Here is an 8,147-nt window from a genome sequence, read left to right as displayed (position 1 = left end):
ATTACCTGATGCCATCTCTTGGACAATTTGACTAATCCACATGCAAAGTTTTATTGGTAGATATGGTAAAGCCCCTTTCAGATGGTCACTTCACACATGCAAGAATTAAAGGACAGTTCTGTGTGAATTTACCTTGGTATGTTGCCATGTCAAAATAAATGCCTATATTGTTTTTTTCATATATTGATACAAAAATTGGTATTACAGTACTGTGAACATTTCCATTTAAACAAAAAGGTTAATTTTAAAGACTAAAATATATATTATAATAAAAATTATGTCAACTAAATTTAATCTGAATATTCTCAAACCGATTAAATAACTGATTTTGATACAGTTCCTTTTTAAAAGGCTTGTTTTGTATATAGACAAATATAAGCTTTGGAAAGTATATTTATCGATAGTTTAGAAAAAATAATAAATGAAAAGATAAACGAAAGTAAAGCACAAGCCAGCAATATACAGTATATAGAATGTTATTGCAGAGGGAAGAAGAAGTAGCTAAAAGTTTAACAAGATGTTGGCAGGATGATTTACAAATAGATGAAAGAGAAATGAAACAAACAATAGAATATCGCCGGCCGACTCACCGGCTTCCCGGCGCTTTTGCTGGAGGGCCGGCAGACTCGGGCCCTCCCGATGGCGGCCGCCATCTTGGTTTCGGCCGAAATCTCGCGAGGCGAGATTTCGGCCGAGAATGCCCTGCCCACGTGGCTGGGCATGACGTCGGGTCCGGGCGGGGCCTGCTGGCCCTATTTAAGGGACAGCAGGCCGGGAAGAGAGCCTTTTCGCCCGGACCTGGTGCCTGAGCAGACACTCCTTGGGTGCTGCTCGGCCGCCATTTTGGGTCTCCCTCGTGTCGCGGCCGCCATTTTGTGGCCTGCCGAGGGGGCGAAAAGTGCTGTGCTCGTTGCGCAACGAGGTTATCTGGCTCTTCTCCTAGCAGGACGACGTGTGGCCTTATCCTCTCTTCGCGTGGCTGCAGTCTTCAGGATCCCCCTCGGGCCCGAGGGGGACTGGTAACCTCCTCCCGGCTGGGAGGAGGGCGTGCTGGGGGGTGTTTTGTCTGGGCCCCCGGTCTTGGGAGGTTGGATTACAGGCCTTTGAGGCCTGCCTGCGCAGGGAGGCTTGCCATTTGGGGGATATCAATCAATTAACACTGTGTCATATATCTATCATTGGCATTATTCCCAATAAAGGGGGTGAGGGGTTGCTGGGGCTTAGGCTCTAGGTTGGGCCCTGCGTTGGGGGAGTTGGGCCTGCCACCCGGGCGGTGGGTTGTGGCCTAGTTTTATTGGCTCATTGCATACAAGGAGCAGGGTGATGGCTCCTAAGAAGAGGCCTGCCTCTACTCCGATGGCTCCGCCAGCGGTGCGACCCAGAAGGGCCCTTAGGCCTTCTGCCCGGGCCCGGGCCAGCAGGGAGGGGACTGCGGGGGTGGTCCCTGACCAGGGGGGGGTGGTCTCGTTGCCTCCTGCCCCTCAAACTGATATTTCTCCTGCTTTGTCTTGGGCCAGGGTGTTGGAGAGGCTCGATGAGCTCGAGCAGTGGAGGAGCGGTGCAGTCCCCGGAGCGGCCAGCAACCAAGTGCCCGCAGCTTTGGGGAGGGAGCCGGCGGCGGCCCAGGCTGGGCAGCCGGCTCCGTTCGGACGGCAGGCCCCGGCAGGGCCGATGGCGGCTTTCCCGGGCCCCGCACCACTGGGCCCCCCGTGGATGTCTTCAACCCCTTACGGGGCAGGTGAGGCTGCACCACACAACACATCCCTGTCTTTTCTTCCTCCCCCCGCCCCGGGTTTTCCCCCGGCGGGGGTCGGGAGTGTGTCCAGCTTTTTGGGGTCCCCCGCGGGCACCTGTGGGCAGGTGTGGGCTCCGCCGGTACCTCCTCCGGGGCCGCCGGCGGCCAGCGCTGCTACGGTGTCTGGGACGGGTCCTGTGGGGACTCCGGCGGTGTCCGGGGCAGGGGGGTGGGTTCCTCCGGCCCCTCCTGTCATGCCCCCGCTCCCGGTTTTCCCCTATCCCCATGGGGCGGGTGTTTTTGGTGTGGCGGCCAACTCGGTATGGGACCCCTTCGCTTGTATTAAAGCGGGGGCCATACCGTGCGGGCTTCCATCCACCCCTCTAGGTTGCCACCTTCACCCGTCGGTCAAGGAGGCTATTTGGCGGGGCGAGTACGTGGATCTCTTTTCGCTGTTGAACCGGGAGGTTCCCAAACAGGAGAAGGAGATCGTCCCGGGGGAGAAAACGAAGAAGACCAAGGTAACGAAATGCTTCAGCTCATGGCTGTATGCCTTTCTTACCTATGGGTCGGTAGTGATCCAACGGCAGCCGGCTATGGCCTCTGCCATGTTTAAGTATATAGACTTAATCGCCAGGGCCCATTTTGAATATAAGGGCACCATCTGGCGCCATTATGATAAGGGTTTCCGCATGAGGATGTCTGTGGAGCCCAACTTGCCGTGGGATATGGTGGTCCCGGACCTGTGGTTCCGGGCCACGCATATGTCCGGGAAAGAAGGGTGTGAGCGCACGGATAGTGGGCACTTTATGGAGGAGGAGCCCGGCGCGGCTTCGCCGGCCAAGGCGACTCCTGGTGTGGCTGGCAAGGGGGCCTCGCCCGCTTGTCATGAGTTTGCTGCAAAAGGGGCGTGTTTTCGTCCCTTTTGTAAATACAAGCATGCCTGCGGGAATTGTGGGGGGTCCCATGCAGCTTCAGTCTGTCCCCGCCCCAAGACGGGGGCGGAGAAGAAGGGCGGGGGTCCAGGAAAACCTCCCCCACCAGCTGGGGGAAAAGGGGCCCAGCCCAATTAATGTTTCTGTGCTAGAGGGTTGGTTGATCGACTACCACCCTCGCCCGAGAGCCGAGTTGCTCTTGAGGGGCTTCTCTGAGGGATTTAGGATCCCTTATGTGGGTATTAGGAGGGCCTTCATGTCCGACGACCTCAGGTCGGTTGTCGGGCATGAAGACATTGTACGGGCTAAGATTCGAAAGGAGGTGGCTGAGGGCAGGGTCCTTGGGCCCTTCCCGGAGCCGCCCTTTCCGAATCTTCGTGTGTCCCCCTTAGGTGTGGTCCCCAAAAAGGCGAGTGGTGAATTTAGGTTGATTCACCATTTGTCTTTTCCAAAAGGGGAGTCAGTGAATGACTTCATTCCTGACGAGCTTTGTTCCGTCCGGTACGCATCCTTTGATGCGGCCGTGGCTATGGTTAGGGAGTGTGGGGTGGGAGCCCTTATGGGTAAGTGCGACATTAAGTCGGCATTTCGGCTCCTCCCCATTCACCCAGGCGACTTCGAGCTGCTGGGCTTCCACTTCGAAGGTGGGTTTTACGTGGATAGGGCATTGCCGATGGGCTGCTCTATTTCCTGCTCCCTCTTTGAGAGCTTTAGTACCTTCCTCGAGTGGGTGCTCAGGAGGCGGAGTGGCCTGGGGTCTGTCGTTCATTACCTTGATGATTTCTTGGTGGCCGGGCCTGCGCAATCTGAGCAATGCTTTGCTTTGATGCGGGACTTCGAAGCCCTTTGTGCTCAATTGGGGGTGCCTTTAGCCTCCGAGAAGACCGAAGGCCCTGCCACCAGGATTACCTTCCTGGGTATTGAATTGGATTCAGTGGAGCAATCTTCCAGATTGCCCCTGGATAAGTTGATTAAGATCAGGTCCAAACTTGAGGCGGTCCTGGGCTGCAGGAAGGTTACTCTTCGGCAGCTCCAGGAGTTGGCTGGGATTCTTAATTTTGCCTGTCGGGTAGTGGTGCCCGGTAGGGCTTTTTCTCGCCGGTTGTATGATGCGATGAAGGGGCTGAGTTTGCCCCACCATCGTACCTGCTTATGTGCAGGGGTCAGGGCTGACCTCTGCGTGTGGCGGGAGTTTTTGGAACGTTTTAACGGGTTGTCGTTTTGGCGGCAGGAGCTTCTTTTGGAAGCGGAGCTGCAGCTGTGTTCCGACGCCGCAGGGACTTGCGGTTTTGGGGTAGTGTTAGGTGACCAGTGGTGCTGGTCGGCATGGCCTCCGGAATGGAGTGCCTGTTCATTGGTTAAGGACTTAACCTTTTTGGAGCTTTTCCCCTTGATAGTGGCCTTAGAGCTCTGGGGGGAGCAGTTCAGGGATAAGACTGTGCATTTTTGGTGTGACAATCTAGCGGTTGTCCATGTTGTGAACGCCCTGTCCTCTAAGAGTGACAGGGTGATGCGGCTTGTCCGCCATTTCGTGCACAGGTCCTTGTCTTTGAACGCCTTGTTTTTGGCTAGGCACGTCCCTGGTTTAGATAACGGGGTGGCTGACGCCTTGTCCCGTGGTCAGTTGTCCAGGTTTCGGACCCTGGCCCCGTGGGCCCGAGAGTCGCCGGAGGTGTTTCCAGCCCACCTGTAGAGCCTGGGCGGGCTCTCGAGAGCTGGAGAGATGAGGCCTCCAGGGCGATCGCCTTATCGGTAGCTCCTAGTACCCTGCGAGCTTATCAGCGTGCAGGTAAGGAGTTTGGGGATTTCAGGCGGGGTAAGGGTTACCCCCATTGCTGGCCTGCCCCGGTTGAGCACCTAGCTGAATTCTGTGTCCTGCTGAAGGGGCGTGGCCTTTCAGTGAGGACTATCAGGGCTAGGTTAGCCGGCCTCGCCTTTCTGTCCAAGGCGGGGGGGTTTGGTGATTTTTCGGGTGATTTTCGCATCCGGAGGATGCTGGAAGGTTGGGTGAGGGAGCGACAGGGGTTTCCCGCTGACGCTCGTCGGGCCCTGACGGTTCAGCAGCTGTCTCTGATTAATCAGACGTTTGGCAGTCTGTGCGCCTCTCCTTACGAGGCTCGGCTGTTCAGGGCAGCGACTTGCGTTATGTTTTTCGGGGCCCTCAGGGTCAGCGAGGCAATGGCCTCCTCGCAGTCTGACTTGTCGCTTCGCGCCTTCCAGCTCGCTGATCTGTCCTTTAGACAGGGGGGTGTCTCCCTTTTGGTGAGACACTCCAAGACAGATCAGTTACACAGAGGGGTTAGACTTGAACTTAGTGCAGCCACCGATAAGTCTGTTTGCCCGGTGGCTGCTTTGCAGCAATTTTGTGTTTTGCGGGGGTCAGGGCATGGGTACCTTTTTATACACCAGGATGGTTCCCCCCTGACCCGGTATCAATTCTGGGCGATAGTGTCTAAGGCTATGTCTCAGGTAGGCATGGATCCCGCCGGTTATGGAACGCATTCGTTCCGTATTGGCGCCGCCACTAGCGCGGCACTTTCTGGTCTCCCGGCCCAACGGATTCAGGAGATCGGCCGCTGGCGGTCAGCGGCATATTTGGGTTATGTTAGGCCCGCTGAGGATCCGGGGCAGGGTTTAGGCTAGGTAACCTCTCTGTGTGTGTCCTCTTCCAGGTTCCCAGTCCAGGCAGAAACCGACGGCGCTGCTGTGTGGCCACAGCATGGTCTTCTGGGCTGGCCGCTCAGCTGCCAGAAGTGCCATCGGGACCCAGCTGTCGTTGGGACGGTGGGTCAATGTTGTTTGGATGGGCCGGAGGGGTATGCGGTGGGAGGGCCTCCTACCGACGCTGCTGGGTACGCAGCATCTCAGGGCGGTACCCGGCGCTGCTGGGCGGGCGGCCACCCAGGGTCGCGCCCAGATGGGACTGGGTGGTCGGCAGCCCATAGCCGCACCCAGATGGCTGGTCTTGCACCTTGGTGGCAATGACCTATGCCTGCTTGGCGGTCTACCGTTGATCGTCCAGGCGCGCGAAGACCTGCGGCGGCTTCGCACGTTGTGGCCCACCACGCAAGTGGTGTGGTCAGAGATCCTTCCAAGGATCGTTTGGAGGGACGCCATTTCCCTTAGGGCCATCCACCGGGTTAGACGTAGGGTGAATAAGGCCGTGGGAAAGACTGTCAAAGAATTAGGGGGGATTGTAGTTGCCCATCCCCTCATCACTGTAGATCGGCCGTGGCTTTACCGGGCCGATGGCGTTCACCTGTCAGAACAGGGGAACGCCATTTTCTTACAGGACCTGCAGAGGTCTCTGCGTGAGCTGGCGCAGATAGAGGGGGGAGTCGGGGGGCCAAGATAGAGATCTGACCCCCGCTCCGTGGCAGGTTAGGGGCGGAAATCTGGGTGGTTTCAGCAACTGCGCGTTCTCCCTTGGGCATCTTTGGGGATGATTGACAGGTTCTCTCCAAGACCATGGTGGGTGCTACCTGCGCACTTGGGGGGAACCTGTCTTTGGGTCCCGCTATTGAAGTCCCAGGGTAGGGGTGAGCCGGCGGGACCCCCCTCATGCGAGTGTATGGCAGGGTCTCAGGTGAGGGAGAGGTCCCTCACCTGGACCAGCATCGATTACGCCCATAGTTGCCCAGGAATGTTGACCTTTTACGTCATTTCCGCCCCGGAAGTGTTTGTTTGACCCTGCAGGTCCATTTGGTTCCGGGTCATAGTTAAGTATGTTGATTATGCAAATTATGCTAATTTATGCTAATTTAATTAATAAATTATGCAAATTTATTATAATAAAAATGACCCAAGTTTAAATCCAGCTCTGGTGTCCGAGTCGTTACTCCGTCTCTTCAGCAATATCGCCGGCCGACTCACCGGCTTCCCGGCGCTTTTGCTGGAGGGCCGGCAGACTCGGGCCCTCCCGATGGCGGCCGCCATCTTGGTTTCGGCCGAAATCTCGCGAGGCGAGATTTCGGCCGAGAATGCCCTGCCCACGTGGCTGGGCATGACGTCGGGTCCGGGCGGGGCCTGCTGGCCCTATTTAAGGGACAGCAGGCCGGGAAGAGAGCCTTTTCGCCCGGACCTGGTGCCTGAGCAGACACCCACCCGCCCTTCCCTATTTTGCAGTGTGCTTCGGGGTCGCCTGCGGGGGCCGAATGGGAATTTTTTGCAGCCTCGCCCATTAGGCCAGGCTGTTTTTTCGCCCATTCCACACTGGGGAGATGGATGGGCGGTTCGGGGGTGTAGGCATTTAATTAGGTTAATTGGCTTACCTCTGGTCATTGGGTAGGCAGGTTAGGGGCGGAAATCTGGGTGGTTTCAGCAACTGCGCGTTCTCCCTTGGGCATCTTTGGGGATGATTGACAGGTTCTCTCCAAGACCATGGTGGGTGCTACCTGCGCACTTGGGGGGAACCTGTCTTTGGGTCCCGCTATTGAAGTCCCAGGGTAGGGGTGAGCCGGCGGGACCCCCCTCATGCGAGTGTATGGCAGGGTCTCAGGTGAGGGAGAGGTCCCTCACCTGGACCAGCATCGATTACGCCCATAGTTGCCCAGGAATGTTGACCTTTTACGTCATTTCCGCCCCGGAAGTGTTTGTTTGACCCTGCAGGTCCATTTGGTTCCGGGTCATAGTTAAGTATGTTGATTATGCAAATTATGCTAATTTATGCTAATTTAATTAATAAATTATGCAAATTTATTATAATAAAAATGACCCAAGTTTAAATCCAGCTCTGGTGTCCGAGTCGTTACTCCGTCTCTTCAGCAAAATATATATAAGATTAAAAATACGAGAGTTAAAGAGATGAGAAGAAAAATCTTACATAAGTGGTATTATACACCTGTACAAATTGCACACTTCCAGGGGAAAGAAAAGGGCAAATGTTGGCATGGGTGCCAGAAAAAAGGAATTTTTATGCATATGATCTGGGAGTGTGCAGAAATACAGAAATTCTGGAATGTAGTCCAGAATGAAATTAATAAAATGTTAAACATTAATTGGATTATTATAAAAGAAACAGCAATTTTAATCAAAAATAGGGAATTAGGAGAATTTAAGGAAATTAAAACTGCAGCATTGGAAAGTGCTCAAGCGGTGATAGTTTTAGGATGGAAAGATTCTACAAAATGGACAGTACAAAATTGGTATTGGTATATGGTGGATCACATACATTTTGAAATTATGGAAATAAGATTAAATAATTTTGATGAGAATAAATTAGAGAAGCTGATGGTGCGATGGAACAAGGTAAAAGATTATATGTTAAGTAGAATCTGTGATGTAAATACGAAAAATAAATTACAATCACTCTTTTAGTAAAATTCGCCCAAGATAGAGCCAAGGATTAATAGATAGATAAACAAGTAAAATTTCTTTGAATCCTCTTGTAGGGGTGGTGGGGGTGACGGGGTGTGTGTGTTGTTTGGTGATGGGCACATGCACTGTGCACTGTTATATGTTTGTTTTTTGTAAACCTA

The sequence above is a fragment of the Erythrolamprus reginae genome, chromosome 1 (assembly GCF_031021105.1).
Source record: "Erythrolamprus reginae isolate rEryReg1 chromosome 1, rEryReg1.hap1, whole genome shotgun sequence".
In the NCBI taxonomy this organism is placed as follows: domain Eukaryota; kingdom Metazoa; phylum Chordata; class Lepidosauria; order Squamata; family Dipsadidae; genus Erythrolamprus; species Erythrolamprus reginae.
The sequence above is the reverse complement of the archived record's forward strand: the minus strand, read 5'-3'. Positions refer to the sequence as shown.